Genomic DNA, 21,860 nt, shown 5'->3' on the forward strand with positions numbered 1-21,860 from the left:
AATTGTGTGCTAGTATTTTGGCCTGTTGCTTCACTGGCCGGGAGGTTTTTGCAGCCGTTGCACACAAAAAGGACGTCATTGGGAGAGGCCCATGAAGACAAGACTCGCTTTCACCTGCCTTGCTCAGCCTGACTTGCTGCCTCACCCCGTTCCTGCCCTAGTGCCCGGGCTGACCTGGTGGTGGAAGGGGACTGGGGGCCAGTGGCGCGGGGAGGAAGTTGAGCTGGACCCTGAGCTAGACAAGACCCTGGCAGTGAGAGTCTGGTCACCACTTGCCACCCCACCCTGTTGTCCTGGCTTCCCCCACTGGGCGTCGTTTCGGGAGGGACGTGGGGCTTCTGCCTCCCCTCCCCGATTTTCACACCGCAGAGGAGTGCGAACAGGAAAACGAACGGCTGCTCCACACCCCCACCGGAGGAACCCGGCGCCCTTAGCTGTGGGGAGTAAGAACTAAGAAGTGGCTGTTGGCTGACAGGGCCTGTCCCCGAGAAGCTGGAACAGCAGCTGCCGCCTCCCCCTCGGCTCCAGGCTGTGGGAAAGGCTCATTGCCTGGCTGCATGGGCGGCTGCTGCTCCGTGCTCTGGAGAGCGTCTGTATTGCTCTGTCAACCCCCCGTCTTCACTGAGCCAGTCTGGTAAGGTCCCAAGTGTCCCCTCCGGCCTGGCAGCTGAGAGTCTGTGCAGACATCAGCCCACCTGCCAGCCCCACAGGCAGCAGCAGCGCCAGCCCCCCAGCACCACAGGGGCACTCAATGCACTTCCTGAGGGGAAATGGCTCCTTGGCGTCCAGCTGCTAAAGTGAGAGCCAGGAGAGAGCAGTGTCTGGCTCAGCTTGGGGGAGAGAAGAGACCTGGTGAGTGCGGATCTCCCTCAGCCTCCCCCGCAAGGCTGCTCAGTTTTATTGTCACTGTGACAGTCAGTGCTTCCTGTCAGGGCTGGCCCTAGATGGGTGCAGGGCCCAGGACAAATCCCCCCCCTTTCTGCACCAGGCCCTGCCCCCACTCCACCCCTTTCCCCGAGCCCCCACCCCTGTCCCATCTCTTCCTAGCCTTCAACTTCCTGCCCCATTCCTCTCCCTCCCTGCCCAGCACCTCCTGCACCCCACTGAACAGCTGATCACTGGCAAGTGGGAGGTGCTGAAGGGGAAGAGGAGGAGCTTGTCAGCAAGGCCTGTAGTGGGGGGGGGGGGAAGTTGGCTGCCAGTGGGTGCTGAGCATCTATTTTTTCTCTGTTGGTTCTGCAGCCCCGTAGCTCCCATGGAGTCGCTGACTCGGCTCCTTTCACACTCTACAGAGAGGAGCAGAACCAGGGCTATGGCTGATCTATGGGGCACCAGGTGAGTGGCAGAGGCTTCAGGTGTTGAGAGTTTGCCAGACCCCTCAGGGACCCAGTGATCTCTATGAAAGGAGCAGAACAGGATTAACTTGGGTTGAGAATTGAGAGTGTCTCAGGGGGTCGTACAGAGGTATTGCCCGGGTGAGAGACTGGCTACAATACAGGCCTCACTGTGAGCAGGATTTGAACCTGCGCAGAAGAACCCTATTGGGCTTTAATTCCAACTCTTTAACCCCTCAGCCATCACAGCTGTGAGCACAAAGCTGCCCCAATGCCAGAGAAACTGGTAAAGAATCACAATGCCCAGGTGTGAAGTCATCTGAACTACAGAATTCCCACCACAAACCTGGCTCCCAAAGCACAGGGGGGGATTTGGGGTTTGTTCTCTTTGCTTAGCCATGTGCAGTAGCTCATGCTCCAATACATCTGTTAGTCTATAAGGTGCCACAGGACTCTTTGCTGCTTTTACAGATCCAGACTAACACGGCTACCCCTCTGATACTCCTAGTGACACTCTCCAATGGATCCCCATCCTCCACCCACCGTGAGCTAGGTAGGAGCGGATCATTATTATCCCTACTTGAAAGAGGGAGAAACTAAGGCTGAGAAAGGAGAATTAACTTGTCTTAGGTTGCACACCCAGCCAGTGGCAGAGTTGGGAATAGGACCGAAGAGCCCTGATTTTCAAACTAACCATCAGATCTTGAATTTCACACATTGAATGGCCTGAATAAAGTGCTCTCAGATGAGCTCCAGACCAACAACAGTGACAGTAATTATTCAGCAAGTATTTGAGGAGAACTGCAATGTTAGAGAGAATCATAAACTGCTCAGAGACCATTAATGCAGAGAAGCAGCAAAATTTGTCAAACATATGACTGGTTCTGACTTTTTTCCTTGGTCTTAAAAGAGAACAAGGACCTGAGTCTCCTCCCTGTCAATAACCCCCTGCTCAGCCAATCAGGGTAGAGACTGAGGACGGGAGGCTGAGGGTTCTCACCAGAGAGCCCAAAGGATGGCCCAGGTCACTGATGGGGATCACTGCCCGAGCACTATTTCAGCCCCACATTTTTGGGTGGACCTCCCACAGTGGGAGCTGCCGAGCACTCCCCTGAAACACACACACACACACACACCGCTCCTAGTGTTGGGAGGGGAACAGGAGAAAGGACAAAAGAAGCAAGAGATGAAGAGAAAAGGACCGAATGGCTGGGCAGCAGTTCTGCAGAAAAGGACCTAGGGGTTACGGTGGACGAAAAGCTGAATATGAGTCAACAGTGTGCCCTTGTTGCCAAGAAGGCTAATGGCATTTTGGGTTGTATAAGTAGGGGCATTGCCAGGGGATCGAGGGATGTGATCATTCCCCTCTACTCAGCACTGGTGAGGCCTCATTTGGAGTACTGTGTCCAATTTTGGGCCCCACACTACAAGAAGGATGTGGAGAAATTGGAGAGAGTCCAGCGGAGGGCAACAAAAATGATTAGGGGGCTGGAGCACATGACTTACGAGGAGAGGCTGAGGGAACTGGGATTGTTTAGTCTGCAGAAGAGAAGAATGAGGGGGGATTTGATAGCTGCTTTCAACTACCTGAAAGGGGGTTCCAAAGAGGACGGATCTAGACTGTTCTCAGTGGTAGAAGATGACAGAACAAGGAGTAATGGTCTCAAGTTGCAGAGGGGGAGGTTTAGCCTGGACATTAGGAAAAACTTTTTCACTAGTAGGGTGGTGAAGAACTGGAATGGGTTACCTAGGGAGGTGGTGGAATCTCCTTCCTTAGAGGTTTTTAAGGTCAGGCTTGTCAAAGCCCTGGCTGGGATGATTTAGTTGGGTTTGGTCCGGCTTTGAGCAGGGGGTTGGACTAGATGACCTCCTGAGGTCCCTTCCAACCCTGAGATTCTATGATTCTATGATTCTATGAAAGGAGGGAGGGATGGATGGAGGAAAAGGTGAAACAAAAAGGACAAACCCTAATGTCCCCACTGATTCTATGGGACAAAATCCCAAGTGTGAAATAAAATTCTGCCTCCTTAAGCTCGTGTTTTCCATGCCTAGAATTCAACTGTCACCTGATGGATCAGACCGAACAGGTTTCAAACCTCGAGGAGGCTCTTACCTTCTAAACAGGGACCTCTGTTTTCTAGTAAAATCACTAAAAGGGAAGGAGAAAACTCGAAAGAGGTTCCTCCTGGTGCTCACATCTGTGAATCCAAATACTCTCTCAGTCCTCAAAGAGAGACCTCGAGATGGAGACTTGCTGAAGCAAAGCCACAGGGGTCTCTGAGGTTTCCCTGGCCCCTCGCCCCTGTCCTGCCTGGCTGATGTCAGCATCTCTCTGTGAGGTCACCACCTCCCCACCACCTTTGACCAATAGTCTTAGGTCCTGCAAAAGCCTTTTTGATGTCACTGCCACACCCCTCCCTTGCTGTGCTAATGTCCTGCCCCTGGCCAGGCACTTTGGAGGTTTGAACTACTCCCTGTGGATCACCCCACTCAAGGAGCGTTCGTTCTAGGAAGCAAGCCGGCTAGACAGGAAAACATCAGACGCTGCTCCCAATGCTACACTCAGTTTTTCAGAAATTAGTCAACTTTATGGCCAGAAGAGATGATTAGAGCATCTAATCTGACCACTTGAGGATCACTTAAGCTGCAGTCAAGCACTCTACCACTGAGCTATACCCCCACAATGACCTGAGTAGGGAATCGTGATTTCCAGGACTTTGAAGGACAAACCCTGCTTCATTGAGGTCCTTTGCCATTCCCAGACCACAGGTGGTTTTAAAAATGGGGTTTGATTAAACGTCTTAAATGTGGTAAACACCACAGCTTGCACACCCACCGATATAGCTTCTCCCACTGACATAGCTGCCACCTCTTGCAAAGTGGCTTAACTACACCCACAGGAAAACTCTCTCCCCTCAGCATAGAGCAGTGGTTCTCAAGCTATGGGTTAGGACCCCAAAGTGGGATGTGACTCTGATTTAATGGGGTTGCCAGGGCTGGCATTAGACTTGTTGGTGCCTGGGGCTGAAGCCAAACGTCTGAGCCCCACCACTCAGGGCTGAATCCCTCAAGCTCTGGTTTTGCCCTCCCCTCTCCACCTGATTACTTCCTTTACTGGCAATCCGCTTACATGTTCTGATGGACAGGTCTGGGTTCTTTTGGATCCCGCCACCCACTCAGTAGGGTGAATCTTTTTTGGTTATGAAATTAGTTGGCGGTGCCTCCACCCCCCTCGCTCCTTCCTGGCAGAGTCACCAGGGCAGCTTGGGCGGAAAATTCTAACTACAGAGGAATCCCCACTTATTTGCCAGATAGTTGGAGACTTCCAAGAAATAACACAACACATAAAAATATATTCAACACAACAATTATATTAAACAGGCAACAATACAACATAACAGGGGAAAAACTATTTTTAGGGTCACCGGTGCCCACACTTAAAATACCCGTGTCTGGATGTAACAAATGCAAAACTAGTGTCCTGTTGGTACGCGTACCTTGCTGGGGCCCTTGATGACCGATACAATTCTCTGCAGAGGTGTAGCAGTGCGGCTGACTGGGTTCAGTACAGCCCAAAAGACCCACAAGTGGGAGGAGGTGGTGAATCCCTCCACAGGCACCTCCCAGTGCCCCTCAATCCCAACCCACAGACCCCCCCTCCTCAAGCTGCTCCTCAATCCCAACCCACAGCTCCCTCCTTCCCTCCAGCAGCAGGTGCTTCAGACCCCCTCAGGAAGATTTTCTTGCAAGGTTTCGTGTACGAGTCTGCATGTGGATTTTGCAGTATGTTGGAAATAGGTTTGTATGAATGATGTACCCTCACTGTTTGCTGCCTGTACCTTGAACTCATCCATGGTATAGCCCGCATTGGGGACATGACAGACTGTGTATATGTATATGCTGTCCAATACCCAAACGCTAATATCCCCCTACAACCTGTATGTTACCCCCAATGACACAATAACTGATGCTTCAAACACTATGTATTGTTTATTTTTAAATATTCTCTAATACATTTTCAAATATTCTCTAATAAACTTTAAATCTGTTCTTATCAGTTTAATCTCTGTTATGTCCTTGATGTGAGGACTGTATATTAGCTTAATTTTTGACGCAGGGGGGGTTAGAACAGAAGCTTGCTTTGTCTGCCCCATGCATCGACCTAGTATTGCAGTGCTTCCAGGAACGGTGTATCTCCTTTAGGGGAGAACCTTCTGGTTAGAAAAGAAGAAAAAAAGTTGAACTGTGACACTTTCTTTAAAGCAAATGTTTTTTGAAGTAGCAGCAAAATCTGGGTGTTTTTCTTTCTTTACAGTTTCTTGGAAGTGTTTTGTGAGTCTATAGATGTGAGAGGTTCTTCTTTGTCTTGCTAGAGAGTTATTTAAGAAGCTGGACTCCTTCTTTCTGCTGTGAGTCTTTTCAACAGTATGAGGGACAAATGCTTTCCAGATTCTGGGTCTGTTGGGGAGATGGGGTTTTTTTGGTTTGTTTTTGTTTGTTTTTTGGGGGGTGGTTTGGGGTGGGGCGGTGGGTAATATTTGAGGTCACGTGTATATCCACAACTCCATGAGTTACACAGACTTCTCCCCACCCGGCCTACGTTCTATGTATCTTGGTTCGTAAGATCAAGACAAGGCACTAGGTGTTGTGCTGCGCCCGGCACACAGGGGCCCCAATCCTGATTTTTTTTCCCCCAAGCCTACTGTAATCTAAATGCTCAATAATAACCCTTAGCTTCTCATTGTTGCCATCCTCACTATTGGAAAATCCCCCAAATCATGACAGTGGCTTACAAATCAGGAGGATTCTTTTTTTAAAAAATGTAATGTGGGTTCTCTTTCTTTCCCTTCTGGTTTTCTGAACCAGGCAAGCTAGAAACTTACCTTTCTAGTGTGGCCAGAGCCCCAGAGAGCAGCAGCCCCCGGCGCCTGGGGCTGGCAGGCAGCGGGGCTCCTCACTTTAATTTCACCCACCAAGTATCAAGTGTGAACTCCTCAGGCACTAGAACAGCCTTAACATGGAGTCACAGACAGACCCCTTGGGCACCCTGACTCTATCTTGCTACCCAGGGGTAGTAGAAGCTGCTGTAACACGCAAGCGCTGTATGTCCTTTAGGGCTAACCCTAGCCAAACAGCCAGGATCCCTTGCTGCTGCTTAGAAGATGTGCCGGCTCCCTGAAGTCCAAGCAGCATCGTGGGGAGGGGGGAACAACAGTTTCTTCCTGACAGGGATTTTTATTCCATTCCCCCAGAGCTCAAGCTGATGGGGGCAAGTGTTTGTGCAGGGCTCTGCCTCCTCGGAGGTGTGTGAGGAGGAGCAATCAGCCAAGTCTTTTGTCCACGGATGATCCACAGTGGCTTGCCTGATGTCTCAGTCAGGGCCTTCTCTTGTTGGAAAGGAGATGACGCCTCTTCTGGTAAACTACCATTTCACACTTGGTAATGCTTCTCTCCTGACTGGTGGCGTGGCGGCGGCAAGGGTTTTTTTACAGCTTTAGTGCCAACGCTTATATATCACCTTACAACATGGGCTACGGCTATTAAAGGTGAGAATAATGCATGCAGCAACTCACGAGCTTGTCATAGACTCTAAACACGTTTTTATAAAGCTAATGCCTGTTTTAACAACACTAACAAACAGGTGAGCAAGACTAGTTTCCAGCCATGCGTTTGTCACTTTTCAGTAAGGCCTAGGGGCCTTGGCATGAGCTGGCACCTGGTCTGCCAGTGTCAGAAGAGGATCTGCCCTCTCTTATCCCCAGGTGTCTGTACTGGGAGCAGTACTGTTCAACTTATTCATAAATGACCTGGGGAAAGGGCTAAACAGTGAGGTGGCAAAATTTGCAGATGATACAAAATTGCTCAAGAGAGTTAAGTCCCAGGCAGACTGCCAAGAGCCACAAAGAGATCTCACAAAACTGGGTGACGGGACAACCGAATGGAAGATGAACATCGGTGCTCATAAGTGCAAAGTAATGCACATTGGCAAACATAATCCCAACTATCCCTATAAAACGATGGGGTCTAAATTAGCTGTTACCACTCGAGAAAGAGATCTGGGAGTCATTGTGGATAGTTCTCTGAAAAAAATCCACTGAATGTGCAGCGGAGCTTTGGGAATCATTAAGAAAGGGACAGGTAATAAGACAGAAACTATCATATCGCCTCAATATCAATCCATGGTACGCCCACATCTTGAATACTGCGTGCTGATGCGGTCGCCCCAACCTCAAAAAAGATATATGGGAATGGGAAAGAGTCAGAAACAGACAACAAAGATGATGAGGGGATATGGACCAGCTTCCGTCTAAGAAGAGATTCATAAGATTGGGACTTTTCATCTTGGAAAAGAGACGACTAAAGGGGGATACGAGGGAGGTCTATAAAACCATGACCGGCGTGGAGCAAGTAAATAAGGAAGAGTTATTTACTCCTTCTCATAACACATGAACTAGGGGTCACCAAATGAAATTAATAGGCAGCAGCTTTATAACAAACAAAAGGAAGTCTTTCTTCACGCACCAAACAGTCAACCTGTGGAACTCTTTGCCAGACGATGTAGCGAAGGCCAAGACTGTAACAGGGTTCAAAAAAGCACTAGATAAATTCATGGAGGATAGGTCCATCTATGGCGCTTCGCCAATGGTATCCCTAGCTAGGTATCCCGGTTTGCCAGGAGCTGGGCATGGGCGATAGGGGATGGAGCACTTGATGATTCCCTGTTCTGTTCATTCCCTCTGGGGCACCTGGCATTGGCCGCTGTCAGCAGACAGGATACTGGGCTAGGTCTTTAACTTTGACGGGTAGCTGGGAAGACGGTAAATCAGTCAGAACCCGTTCGACAAACCTTTTCATTTCCTTGTTATTGCCTGACTCCTTTATTCATTTCCTTTTCCTTATTTCCCAGCAGACCGACTAGCCACCAGATTTGGGTGCTAGCAGAGGGACCTGACGAGCTCCTTCTTTTCGGCAGCGTTGAACATGCCAGGGCACACTCAGATTCTGGATGCTCATCTGAATGTAACGCCTAGCACTGAGCTTTATTTCTGTTTCTTAGCTCTTTTGGGCCATCGATCTTTGGTCTGACCCGTAGGATCCCTGCATTAGGAGAGATGGCTAATTAATGAGCCCATAAACCTTGGAAATCAAATGAAACCTGAAGTCCGTAGAAGACCTCGAAAGGCCCTTGGGGGGTGGAGTGCGAGCTGAGGAAGAGTTCCCTGCACAGCTTACCTCTCCATTCTCGTTTTCCTGTCCTGAGCGCAAAAGCCAGGAAGCAGCTCCGGGTAGGGAGGGGATACCATATGTGTGCAGTGGTTAGACAGGAAACAGCGAGGAACTGGACTCGTATGGAGTGAAACTGTGAGCATCTTCTGTATGCCTGATGACTGCAGGTTTGAGAGAGTTATGTGGGAAGTGGAGGCTTTCGGTGGCTTTCAGAGGAAATGGAATGGAAAGGCTGCCGAAAGTGGAATCCCAGGTTTTTAAACAATCCTCCACTAACACACCAAACAGCTCAGGTCTAGTTACTCATTGAAAATTAGAATAAAGTTACAGCAAGATTTCATCATAAATGAAGTCAAACCCTAAAGATTTCAGAACACAACTGCTATAAGGAGCCACGAGGGAAGCAATACAAAGTCAACCTTGCCTCAGAGAAAGGCAGTTAAACAATTTCTCTTTTTTAAAGCAGCATAATCTCCCCAAACGGAAGGGCACTGTTCCCGGAGAAGGGTCCTGGAGAGGGTTTTCCTCGTTGGTGCCGGCCATCCACCTCCCTGAAGGCGGGAGCTAGGTCGACGGAAGAATTCTTCCGACCAAGGCGCGGACTGATGTAGCGCGCCCGATTTACGTTCCCCGTGCAGCCCAGGCCCGAGGGTCGGTGCGTGCTGAACAGTTAAGTCAAAACAGCTCCGTCCGTCAGAGGTGTGCAAAAGGGAAAACCCGCTCCTGGGCGACACGGCCACGCCGCCCTAACCCGCAGCGTAGCTAAAGGGCATTCGGGGAGGCGGTGGGTGGGCCTCAAGCGACAGAAAGCCCTCCTCCAGCATAGGGTTGTGACAGCCTAGTCTCCGTAGCACAGACAGGGTGGCCACCAAGAGACAGGAACAGACAGCGAAAGCCAAAGCGGCCCCAGGGCAGGGGGCGAGGCTGCCTGTTGGACGAGGAGACCGGGTGGGACAGGCGTTTTGGACAGGCCGTCCTCCCGTCAAAAGAGGAAAAGCCCGAGAAGAAGGGCCAGGCAAGAAGCTACAAGCAGGGAAAGAAGCAGAGCAGGCAGGCAGGCAGGCAGCTCCCCTTAGAGCCAAGGAAGGCACCGGTCCAAGCCCCCCAAAAGCAGACTAGAGAGCAGATCAGCTGCAAAAGACTAGGGAAAGCCAAGAACACAGAGAGACCCAAGTAAAGTTTCAGAGCTGAGCTTTGCTTACAAGGAGGAACATGTGACAAAGATACCTAGAAGTACAGGGCCTGTGGAAAAGAGCACTCCCAAAGACCCAGAATAACAGCTGTTTTCTTGGGAATCTGCTTTGCAGTGCACTAAGCCTAAACAGCCCACTATCGGTTGTCTGTTGTTCAAACCAATCACCAGGGGAGAGCGCGAACGCAGTCCCCCACTACCACAAATTATGCAGTTGAGTTTCCCGCATTTGGGGAAATCGCAGGGGTCAGCACACCCGCAGTGCAATGGATGAGCCTCACCCTGGGAAAACCACCTTCATGATCATGGTATCTCCCCTGCCAGGTAAGTATGAGTTCCTGCTACCCGGCCACCACCCGCCCTCGCTCGCCCCGCACTTATAACACACGGGCGGACCGCCGCGCCCCCACCGCCGGCCTCGCCCACACCGGCCCCCACTGCCGACAGCTGCCCCGACCTGGCCCCCGGAGACCATCCCTTCCCCACGCCGAGCTCCCGGTGCCAAAGTCGGGCCCTGCCTGGCAGCCTGCGTCCGCTCCCACGATGCTCTGCTCGCACACAGATCTGCATACCTGCTCAGGCGGCTCCGCCCCTCCGCTCGGGCCCCTCCCCCTGCCCGCCCGGGCCGCTGCTCTTGTGTGCTCAGCTCTTTGAGCTCAGATGGGGTGTAGTGCTCAGATCGAGTGCGACAGACCTTAACTTTGCCATGTGAGGGTCATTCTAGCCCCATTACCTGGCTTGCTTATTTATACCTACGACTGTCTTTAACTGTTGTATGCGTGATGTACCCTCACTGCTTGCTGACTGTATCTTGAACTCACCCACAGTATACCCCACATTGGGGACATTGCACACTGTATAAGTTATGTGCTGTCCAATACCAAAGTACTAGCATCCCCCTATACTCTGTATGTCACCCCTGATGACCAGTAATTGATGTTACAAACTCTCTGTATTATCTATTCTTAAACATTTTCTAATAAACATTTAAAACTAAAATTGCCCTATACTCTGTATGTCACCCCCGATGACCAATATCTGACATTTCAACTCTCTGTATCGTTCATTTTCAAATATTTTCTAATAAACTTTTAAATCTTGGCCTATCCAAGTGCTTGGCCTTGATCAAGTGTCTTGATGTTTTTGGTCTTTTGGCCTCGAGATGAAAACCTTGTCTGTGTCTTGGGAACCTTGAGGTAAAAAATTATCTAAGTTGTAGCGGGTCCCGTCCCGGGAAGCCAGGCCATCAGAGAGACGACGTGGCCCACCTGCTGCTGGGGAAAGAGTGCAGCTTGCATTTCGCTTCTCTCTCGCTCTCTCCCCACCGGAAGTTGGTCCAATACAAGAGTGACCTCCCCTGCCTTGTCTCACGTCAGTTTCTCCTCAGGGCAGAAGGTCGGGTGTTGTCAGCCACTCTCCAGAAACTGGACGGCCACTCGATCCCTTTTGTTACCTGCCAAGTGAGGCTGAGTGCACTGGCAGGCAGCGCCGTTTGAAGAAGTGGAAGATTGGACAAATGACCAGGGAGGAGTATAAAAATATTGCTCAGGCACGCAGGAGTGAAATCAGGAAGGGCAACTCACGCTTGGAATTGCAGCTAGCAAGAGATGTTAAGAGTAACAACAAGAAGGGTTTCTTCAGGGAGGTTAGCAACAAGAAGAAAGTCAAGGAAAGTGTGGGCCCCTTACAGAATTCGTGTACAGAATTTGTGCCCATGACTATCTGTAACCTGTTTGTATGAGTGATGTACCCTCACCGTTTACTTACTGTACCTTGAACTGAACCACCATATACCCCGCATTGGGGACATGACAGACTATGTATATGTATGTGCTGCCTAACACCAAAACGTCAACATCCCCCCACAATCTGTATGTAACCCCCAATGACACAATAACTGACACATCAAACACTTTGTATCGTTTATTTTAAATATTCTCTAATAAAATTTAAATCTGTTCTTATCAGTTTAATATCTGATATGTCCTTTATTTGAGGACTGTATATTAAATTGATTTTTGGAACAGGGAGTTGGAATAGGAGCTTGCTCCATCCGCTCTACGCATCAGCCTGGTATTGCAATACTTCTGGGCACGGTGCACCTCCCCCAGGGAGAACATACTGGTTTAAAAAAAACAGATCAAAATTCTTTATGCTCTGTAAAGCTCTGTGCTTCTCGGCTCCTTGGAGCTAAGATCAAAAGCATAGTGTCTATGCTTATCAGTTTCGGCTCTTTGAGCTCAGATGGGGTGAGTAGTCTCTTGGCCTATCCAAGGCCGTGATCAATTGTCTTGATATTATTGGTCTTTTGGCCTCGAGATGAAAACCTGGTCTGTGTCTTGGGAACCTTGAAGAAACATTATCTAAGTTGTATCTCGTAGGTCCTTTATTTGAGCTCAGGTCGAGTGCGACAGACCTTAACTTTGCCATGTGTGGGTCATTCTATCCCCATTACCTGGCTTGCTTATTTATACCTGTGACTGTCTTTAACTCTTGTATGCGTGATGTACCCTCACTGCTTGCTGACTGTATCTTGAACTCGCCCACAGTATACCCCACATTGGGGACATTGCACACTGTATAAGTTATGTGCTGTCCAATACCAAAGTACTAGCATCCCCCTATACTCTGTATGTCACCCCTGATGACCAATAACTGATGTTACAAACTCTCTGTATCATCTATTCTTAAACATTTTCTAATAAACATTTAAATCTATGCTGTCCAATACCAAAACGCTAATATCCCCCCACAACCTGTATGTTACCACCAATGACACGATAACTGACGCTTCAAACACTTTGTATCGTTCATTTTCAAATATTCTCTAATAAAATTTAAATCTGTTCTTATCAGTTGAATATCTGATATGTCCTTTATTTGAGGACTGTATATTAAACTGATTTTTGAAACAGGGGGCTGCAATAGGAGCTTGCTCTGTCCACCCCATGCATTGACCTGGTATTGCAGTGCCTCCAGGACCGGTGGTGCCTCTCCTTCTGGGGAGAATCTTCTGGTTAGAAAAGCAGAAAGAATTTTACTGTAATGATGCCCCTTTAGAGCAGATTTGTTCGAGTTGTTGAAAACAGATTGGAAACCCTTGTCTTCTTTACAATAAAATATTGTTATGTTTTCTTGGGGTCTAATGTTTTGTGAGGCTGTCGATAGATATGTGAGGTTCTTTGTCTTGCTAGAGGATTGTTTAAGGAGCTGGGATCCTTTTTTTCTGCGGCGAGTCTTTTCAACCGTTAGTATGAGGGATGAAGGCTTTCCGGGCTGTTGGGGAGATGGTTGGTTGGTTGGTTGTTTTGTTTGCACGCACAGGCAGAGACGGCGCTGTTTAAAGCTGCTCCCGTGCATCAGGTCAGGTTAGCTGCAGCTCACCGAACCCCAAGGATCTCAGGTAAGCTACTTTGTAGCAGAGGCAGACCAAGCAGCAGGTACAATGCCGGGTTGCACCCCGGCTGGCAGATACAATCTCAATGACCGAGAGACGTTTTCCGTTGGACCGTATGAACTCGAACCGTAAACTCACTGAACGTTAAATCTCACCAAATGAGGGTCAACCCAGCCCCATCATCATATCCACTCGTTATACTCCACACCTGAACATAGCCGTCATATGAACAACCTACCCTCCTATCTCAGTGTCTGTACGTTGACCCGTTAACCTTTTACTCCCAATCAGGGCTATGGCAGATGATGTATTCCTTATGCCACCTGATCTTAAACTGAATTTTGCACCCCCTCAACAATCTGTAGGTTATTCCCTGACCACCAGAAACTTCTACGCCTAAACTCTGTGGCCTACACTTTTAAAAACAAACAAACAAACAAATGAAAAAAAAACCCATCATCTTAGTAAAATCAGAGGCTGCCAGGAGGTTCAACCTGCTGCTCACTGCAGGACCGATCCCCCACTAAAGGGCCCCCCTCCGGGGTTGAGCTTGCAACCCAGGGTTTAGCAGGCTAATGCTCAAGCCCCCGAGCTACCCCTCCCCCCTACGTTGACACTTGCTCACGATCCCGCCTCCTGCTCCTTTGCAAGGTGTGTGCGTCGGCTCCTGGGTTTTAAGCCTGCTAACCCAGCGGGGGCCCGATTGCCCTCTGGCTTCCCGCCCGGCTCCCTCCGCCATGCGCCTGGGCGTCAGCGGGACTGTCTCAGGAGAGCAGCTTTCCCCCTCCCCCGCATCCCAATCTCCGCCCAGCTGGGGAACGCAGCCCTGAGAAAAGACTCCTTTGAGCGCTGGAGGCCGGCGGGGAACTCTCATTTCCATACCCACGGTGCATTGCGTGCAGCGAAGCCAGTCGCTGCTCAAGGGGCTGGTTTTGCTCCCAATGTCCCCGGTTCCCATGAGCCAATTTGGCATTTAAATCGGTTCAATTAAATTTCCTCTAAAAGGGAGAGGTTTAGTGGGGCTGTCGGTGTAGTTACTCCGAGTTGAGCGGAAGGCGCCTTTCCCCTGGTAGTGCCTCTGCAGGTTGTTCTGGTTTCTCTTCAGATGGTATAAATCTTTTGTCTCCCTCTGCTTCCCCGCTCCCGAAAAGCAAAAGCACAAGCACAGCTTTTCCTGGAGAGTAACCGTTATGCGTTTCCGCCCCAGTTTTGTGAGATTGTTATCTCACGTCGGGAAGAAAGCAGAATGGGGTCGGACTTTGCGCCTTGAACAGAGCGGTGGTGTGTGTTTCCTTGGCTAGCTGCTGCCTGTTTGTGGCTGGGAGGCAACCCTTACCGATGATGGCAGGGGGACAGCTCTCTCTGTGTTCGGCAGTGATGCTGCAATTTTTGTTGTGCCCTCCCTGCTGCAAACCAGGCAGGCAGGCTTGGTGGCCCGCGGAGGTGGGTCGAGCCCAGGTTTCCTTTGGCAGACGCCTGGTTGAGAACCGGTGCTGTATCCTATAGGGATCTTAGTCATCTCTTGTCTAAGCTGACAAGCCCTAATGTCTGTAGTCTCGTCTCATACTTTGGAAGCCTGCTATTTACCCCTTTCAGTTGTAAAAACTGACTCTTGATTCCTACCCTTTCTTTCCTATCTGCTAACCAGTTACTGATCCATGAGAGGGAGGGGTTTGAGCCGTCTGGAGTAGCTCGTGACTGTGAGTGGCAACCTCAGGGCAGACTGTTGAGAAGCAGGGCACAACCCCCAAAATGGTTGTACGTTCTAGACTGAGATTTCACCAAGTGTCAGATACTGGATGATGTGCCTTTTATGACTTTTTAAACCCAAACTTGCGATTTGGGGATAATTTAAGCATTCTGTGCAGAGGACTAGAAATACTTTTATTAACCTGTAGTTTAGATCATTTTAACATTCGCTGGAATCACAGTTTTAAATCTGTTCTTATCACTTTAATAACTGATACTTCCTCTATCTCAGGACTAGCTATTACACTGATTTTTTGGAATAGGGAGACGGAATAGCAGCTTCCTCCATCCACTGCACACAGCGCCCCGTTATTGCGGCACTGAACCTCCAGGAACGGTGGGCCTCCTATGGGGAGAATATCGTGGTTGAAGAGCAGCGAAGAAAAGTCGTGTTGTCTGTGTTACCATTTGGTTTGTACTAAGAGTATGGTTTCGAGTCATCTGTGACTCTTTCATCAGTTATTAGTTACATCTTATGATTAAGCCTCTGAGTTGAAAGGCTGCTCTTGCAGATTTTACTTTGTCGTTGTTTGTAGGTCAGTTAAACAGCTGCTTTCTTAGTCTATTCTGTGTAGGTTCTTAAACTGCTCTCTTTAGTATACCTTCCAGAATTAATGGCATGGTTTGGCTCGTTCTTTCCCTCGTCTCCCCACAGAAGAGAAAATTTCCATCCCTTTTCCCATTGGGAAAATGCCACCCTCTTAACCTAGGAAACAGTCTCTGTAAATGTTTTGCCCAGACGAGGGCTACTTCATAGGAGCAGAAGAGGAGGAAGGTTGTGGCCCTTTGAGTCACATTCCTAGCGTGACTCAAGGAAAATAATTAAAGAAAAAAAAAGTGTCGGGGGGGGGGGCGGTGCGCGAGCGGCTCGGGGGCAGCAGGTCAGTGGGTGGGTTTTTGTGGAAAGGAGGAGCGTACAGGGAACTGTCTCTTTTTTTCTTTCTTTTTTTTTTTTAACAGAATTGTGTGTCAAGGGTTCTTGCTTTGAATTCTTCCACTGGAGTCATTTTAGGGAAGTGAGCCTCACTTAGAGTGACCTCGCTACGGTGTTCGTTGCGTGGCTGAGTGCTCGCCCCGGCGAGGTAGAAAGCGGTGGGGGCAGGGGGTGTGCGCGTGCCGCAAAGCCCGAGCATCGCTTCTCGGCTCTTTGAGCTAAGATCAATGGTAGCGATCCTGTTCGAGAATAGGACCACGGCCTTCCGCCAAGCCCGAGCCCGCAAACTCGAAAAGTACGCTCCCCTGGCTGACACCCTGCGAGCAAAGGGCTACGAGGTCTACACCGACGCTCTGATTGTTGGGGCCTTGGGCGCCTGGGACCCCCTTAATGAGCGCGTGCTGCGGACCTGTGGGGTGGGCCGTCGCTACGCGCGGCTCATGAGATGCCTAATGGTCTCGGACGCTATTCGGTGGTCCAGAGACATTTACACAGAGCACGTCACCGGCCACCGTCAATACCAAGAGTGAGCCGGCGTGACTCCACGCACCCGCAAGGGGGAAGAGACCTGTAAACTTCCTCTGTTGGACTTTATCCCCTGAGCCCTGAACCAACCTAACTGAACTCTGCCCTGTGAGGGGCACCCTATCACCATTACCCAGTCCGCTCATTTACTCACGCCCACGACTATCCATAACCTGTTTGTATGAGTGATGTGCCCTCACTGCTTGCTGGCTGTACCTTGAACTCTCCCACCATATACCCCGCATTGGGGACATGACAGACCGTGTATATGTATATGCCATCCAATACCAAAATGCTAACATCCCCCTACAACCTGTATGTTACCCCCAATGACACAATAACTGACGCTTCAAACACTTTGTATCGTTTATTTTAAATATTCTCTAATAAAATTTAAATCTGTTCTTATCAGTTTAATATCTGATAGGTCCTTTATTTGAGGACTGTATATTAAACTGATTTTTGAAACAGGGGGCTGGAATAGGAGCTTGCTCTGTCTACCCCATGCATTGACCTGGTATTGCAGTGTCTCCAGGACCAGTGCTTCTCCTTCTGGGGAGAATTGTCTGGTTAGAAAAGCAGAAAAAGTTTCACTCTAAAGATGCTGATTTGAGAAGATTTTTTTTAAAGTAGTTGAAAAATCAGGTATCTTTAGCACTTTCTTCATAACAACATATTGTTAAAATTTCTTGGGAGTGTTTTCTGAGTCTACAGCTGTGAGTTTCTTTGTCTTGCTAGAGGATTGTTTTAAAAACTGAAATTCTTCTATTTGCTGTGAGTCTTTTCAACAACACGAGAGATGAATGTTTTCCGGACTGAGGGTCTGTTTGGGAGATGGTTGGTTGGGGGGGGGGTTGTGTGTGTGTCGGGGGGGGACACACAGATTGGTAATATTCGAGGTCACATGTATATCAATAACTGGATGAGTTACACGGACTTCTCCCCACCCAGCCTACGTTCCATGTATCTTGACTGAGCCTGTCGCCCACCATCCCAGAGCAGAAGCCTGAGCCCCACCGCAGGTGGGGAGGAGGGGAACTCCCACTGGTTGCCTGCTCCTGCAGTGTTTATGACTCCGGAAGGGGGTAGGGACCAGCCCCTGCAGGCAGCCCGGGGGAAGAGCCGCTGCTTTGCTGCCCCCGACTCTCCCTCAATTACAGCCCAGGACACTGTGGCCACAATTAAAGCCCCTGGTGGCCACATTTGAGAAATGCTGGAGCCTCACAGTAAACAAATCCCAGCAGGTTTGTCACACCCTGTCCCCCACCCTGGGGATTTCTTGCCCTCTCCCACCCAGACCAACCTTCCTGGAAGTTCCCACCCTCTATGTATTTACGGCCCTTTCTCCCCGCCAAGGGAACCCGCCAGCAACTCCCTGATAATCCCTCCCTCAACTGGCTCCACCGCAGCCATTTCCCTTCCCCTGCCCCTGGGAGGACGGAATGAGCTGGAGCAAAACATGGATGTTGCGCTGCAGCCTGTTAGGGCAAAAAGGGCAACTGGGGACATGTCAGAACAGGAAATAATTTCCCAGCACAATTCCCCCCAGGCTCTTTCCCTGCACACGGATATTCCAGCTCGTCCTGCATGGGACAGAAACATTCAAATCTAGGGCTGTCAATTAATCGCAGTTAACTTACACAATTAACTCTAAAAAATCATGATTAATCTGTTTTAATCGCACCGTTAAACAATAGAATACTAATTTAATTTTTTTTGTTTTTCTACATTTTCAAATATATTGATTTCAATTACAACACAGAATACGAAGTGTACAGTGCTCACTATATATAGTTTTATTACAAATATTTACACTGTAAACTATAAAGTGCTGTAGTGCAATCTCTTTATCATTAAAGTACAACTTGCATATGTAGATTTTCGTTGTTGTTGCATAAGTGCATTCAAAAAGAAAACAATGTAAAACTTTAGAGTCCAGTCAGTCCTACTTCTTGTTCAGCCAATCGCTAAGACAAACAAGTTTGTTTACATTTACTGGAGATAATGCTGCCCGTGTCACATATACGTCACCTAAAAGTGAGAACAGGCTCTCTCATGGCACTTTTGCAGCCAGCATTGCAAGGTATTAACGTGCCAGATATGCTAACATCCATATGCCTTCATACTTCAACCACCATTCCAGAGGACATGCTTCCATGCTGAAAACGCTCGTTAAAAAAATGCATTAATTTGTGACTGAAGACCTTGATGAAGAACTGTATGTCTCCTGCTCCATGGTTCTATCCGCATTCTACCATATATTTCGTTTTATGGCAGTCTTGGGTGATGACCCAGCACATGTTCACTTTAAGAACACTTTCACTGCAAATTTAACAAAAAACGCAAAGAAGGTATAACGGGAGATTTCTAGAGACAGCTACAGCGCTCGAGCCAAGGTTTAAGAATCTGAAGAGCCTTCCAAAATCCAAGAGGGACGAGGTGTGAAACATGTTGTCAGAAGTCCTCAAAGAGCAACACGCTGATGCAGACACTACAGAACCTGAACCACTAGACAGGAAAATCAATCTTCGGTTGGTGGCTGACTCAGATGAGGAATATGAATGTACTTTGGATCGTTATTGAGCAGTACCTGTCATCAGCATGGAAGCATGTCCCTGGCCTCTGATTGCTAGAAGCTGGGAGGGGAGAACAGGGGCTGGAGCTCTCCATGGCCGCCCGGTCTGGTCACTCCCTCTGAAGCCCATAGCCAGGGCAAGCCTTAGGGGTGGGTGACACCAGGGAATTGCTGTGAGAGGGGAGCAAGGAGGGACATCAGGACTCCCTGCATCCAGGTCACCTTCCCCACCTGGGCTGCATAAGGGGAGGACAGAGAGCAGCAGCCCAGAGGGAGAAGGTGACCTGGATGCAGGGAGCCCCGATGTTGCTCCTTGCTCCAACTCTCACAGTCCCCTAACAATGTGTGGAGGAGCAGTGTTCAGGGGCGGCGGGGGGAGCGAGCAGCAATGCCAGCTACTCTGTGCATCCAGGTCAGTTTCCCCAAGTGGGCACAGGAGGGGGTGCAGGGATTAGGGGGAAAGGGGGGACAGTGCAGGGATTACGGGTGCGGGAGGAGGCAGGGGTTAGGGGTGTAGGGGTTAGGGGAACTGGAGGGGGCACAGGGTTAGGGGTGCAGAGCCTGGGGGCACCAGAGGAGGTTCAGGGTTGGGTGCCAGAGGGGGGGAGCAGGGATTAGGGGGACAGTAGCACAGACCCCACCTACTCCTCCTGCTTTCTTCTGACATCAGCATCACCCTTCCCAGCATCGCCTCATGGCAGCATCTGCTTCCGGACTCGCACCAGAAATGGGAAGTCTGGGCCCTGCCTGGCAGCGGCTGTCAGGAAATGGAAGCAGGAGACACTACCACTCCCATGGTGCTGTGGGGCCCGTCCTGGCTGGTGGGAGATGGAGGCAGTGGACACTACCACTCCCATGGTGCCGTAGGGTTTTCAGGTGGGGTGCCCCCCGCCAGGGTTGGGCTCCAGGGGAGGTTTGGCATCTTAAGGGACTGGGGGCGGGGTTGCTTGGAGGAGGTTTGAGGACCAACAGTGAAGGGGAAGTTGGACACTGGCCAGAATACCAGGAGACAAGGCAGGTGAGGTGATACCTGTTACTGGACCAGCTTTGGAGCCACACAGGGTCGTCTTCATGCAGGGGAAAGGTGCTCAGAGCATCACAGTTCAATAGAAGGTGGAACGCTCTGCCCTGAACACCAGACAGTCCCCTACTTCCTGGAACGGGGGGGGCCTGTCTCCATTGTCCTGTAAACAGCCCCACCATGTAACCCAGAGGTGGCTGCATCTTAGCACCAAGACACCAGTGGTCACTGCTCCAGAGGAGATGGTACATACAGGCCACTGCCGTCCGTGGCCCCCAGACGTCACAGACTGTGCACTCTCTTAGCTGGCCCCACAAGTTACTGCCCCAAGAGGTGAGGTACACACAGGCTACTACTCAAACTGGGCCCCTGGGGTCACTGCAGCAATGGTTGGGGGGGATACATGCAGGGCACTGCTGCACATGGCCACCAGGGGGCACTGCTGCAATGGTGGTGGTCGTGGTGTGGGGGGATGATAAACAGGCCACTGCCTGAAATGGCCACTACCACAATGGTGTGGGGAGAGAGGGAGGGAAATACCAATAGGGCACTGCCACACCAGGGCACCACAGGGAGGTCACTGCTCCAATTAGTAGAGATACACATTGGGTAGTGCCCCAACTGGGTGCCCTACCCCAGAGAGAGAGGGGGCTGGGGAGAAAAGAGGAAATCAAAGGCCACTGCCTCACTTAGCCACCAGGGGTCACTACCTAAATAGGGGGGGACAAACACAGAGGGCACTGCCCCACCTGACCAGCAGGGGTCACTGCCCCAATAGGGGGATATACAGAGGGTATTGCCCCACGGGGATGCCAGGGATCAGTGCCTGCCATGCCTGGCACAGGGGTAGAAGGGAAAGGGTGACCAGATGTCCCGATTTTATAGGGACAGTCCCGATATTCGGGGCTTTTTCTTATGTAGGTGCCTATTACCCTCCACCCCGTCCCGATTCTTCACACTTTCTATCTGGTCACCCTGGGGTGGGGGGGAGGGAGGGGGCTAAACACAGGGCACTGCCATACTTGACCACCAGTGCACATCCGTAGTGGGGGAGTGACACACACCAGGAGCAGGGCTCACTGCCACAAAGGGGTTGGAAGATACCCAGGGCACTGCCTGACACGGCCACCCAGGCACCCTGCCACCTTGGGGGAGGTGAAGAACACACCTCAGGCACTGACTCCTCTGGCTACCAGTGCTCACTGGCCCAATGCAGGGGTTGGGGGGGGAGTAAATACACACAGGGGGCTGCCCCACCTGGGCAACACGAGTCACCGAGATGAGAGTGGGATACGCAGAGGGCACTGCCCCAATGGCTGATATACATACAGGGCCCTGCCTCACCTACCCACCAGCGCTCACAGGCGCAATGGCAGTGGTGGGGTCACACAGGCAACTGCCCTCAGTGGCCACCAGGGGTCGCTGCAGCAATGCTAGGGGGGATACATGCCAGGCATTGCTGCCCCTCGCCACCAGGAGTCACTGCTCCTACAAGAAGGCACCTACAGGACACTCCCGTGCCTGGCCAGCAGGGGTCACTATCACTGGGGAGGGGCTATGGGGAAGCAGAGAAAGAGCCACTAACTGCAGTGGGGAAAATCGTCATCTACCGGGGAGAAAGAACGGACTCCGCTAGGACATCGCACCAACTCCGGCCAGGCTGGATACCAGCAATTCGGGGCTGGAGCAGCTCCAGCTAGAGGCTGGGCGGAGGCAGGTGACCTCGGTCTCTGTGCTGAGCAGGCTGCGTTGGCAGCGAGGAGGGACAGGGAACCCCCCGGCCAGGGTCTTGCTGCCCAAGGAGGGGGAGATCTGTGGCAGTTTTGGAGTAGCTGGTTCAGCAGCCGTGAGCCGCACGCTTGTCCCTGCCTGAGCTCTCCAGGAGCACATAACACACAGGTGTGCA

At 50.5% G+C, this 21,860-nt stretch overlaps 6 non-coding genes across 6 annotated transcripts; 5 read left to right on the forward strand and 1 right to left on the reverse strand.

Annotated features, from left to right (window-relative positions):
- The first annotated feature begins 5,344 nt into the window (after nucleotides 1-5,344).
- On the forward strand, nucleotides 5,345-5,533 carry LOC120389503. Its single transcript, XR_005590975.1, has one exon. It is a non-coding gene; the product is annotated as a U2 spliceosomal RNA (small nuclear RNA).
- Nucleotides 5,534-9,921: 4,388 nt separating this feature from the next.
- On the reverse strand, nucleotides 9,922-10,085 carry LOC120389426. The gene has a single exon (XR_005590912.1). It is a non-coding gene; the product is annotated as a U1 spliceosomal RNA (small nuclear RNA).
- Nucleotides 10,086-11,675: 1,590 nt separating this feature from the next.
- On the forward strand, nucleotides 11,676-11,860 carry LOC120389493. The gene has a single exon (XR_005590966.1). It is a non-coding gene; the product is annotated as a U2 spliceosomal RNA (small nuclear RNA).
- Nucleotides 11,861-12,562: 702 nt separating this feature from the next.
- On the forward strand, nucleotides 12,563-12,748 carry LOC120389501. The gene has a single exon (XR_005590973.1). It is a non-coding gene; the product is annotated as a U2 spliceosomal RNA (small nuclear RNA).
- Nucleotides 12,749-15,053: 2,305 nt separating this feature from the next.
- On the forward strand, nucleotides 15,054-15,247 carry LOC120389506. Its single transcript, XR_005590978.1, has one exon. It is a non-coding gene; the product is annotated as a U2 spliceosomal RNA (small nuclear RNA).
- A 1,477-nt stretch (nucleotides 15,248-16,724) lies between these two features.
- LOC120389491 lies at nucleotides 16,725-16,909 on the forward strand. The gene has a single exon (XR_005590964.1). It is a non-coding gene; the product is annotated as a U2 spliceosomal RNA (small nuclear RNA).
- Nucleotides 16,910-21,860: the final 4,951 nt, after the last annotated feature.

This window comes from Mauremys reevesii, linkage group 23 (assembly GCF_016161935.1).
Source record: "Mauremys reevesii isolate NIE-2019 linkage group 23, ASM1616193v1, whole genome shotgun sequence".
In the NCBI taxonomy this organism is placed as follows: domain Eukaryota; kingdom Metazoa; phylum Chordata; order Testudines; family Geoemydidae; genus Mauremys; species Mauremys reevesii.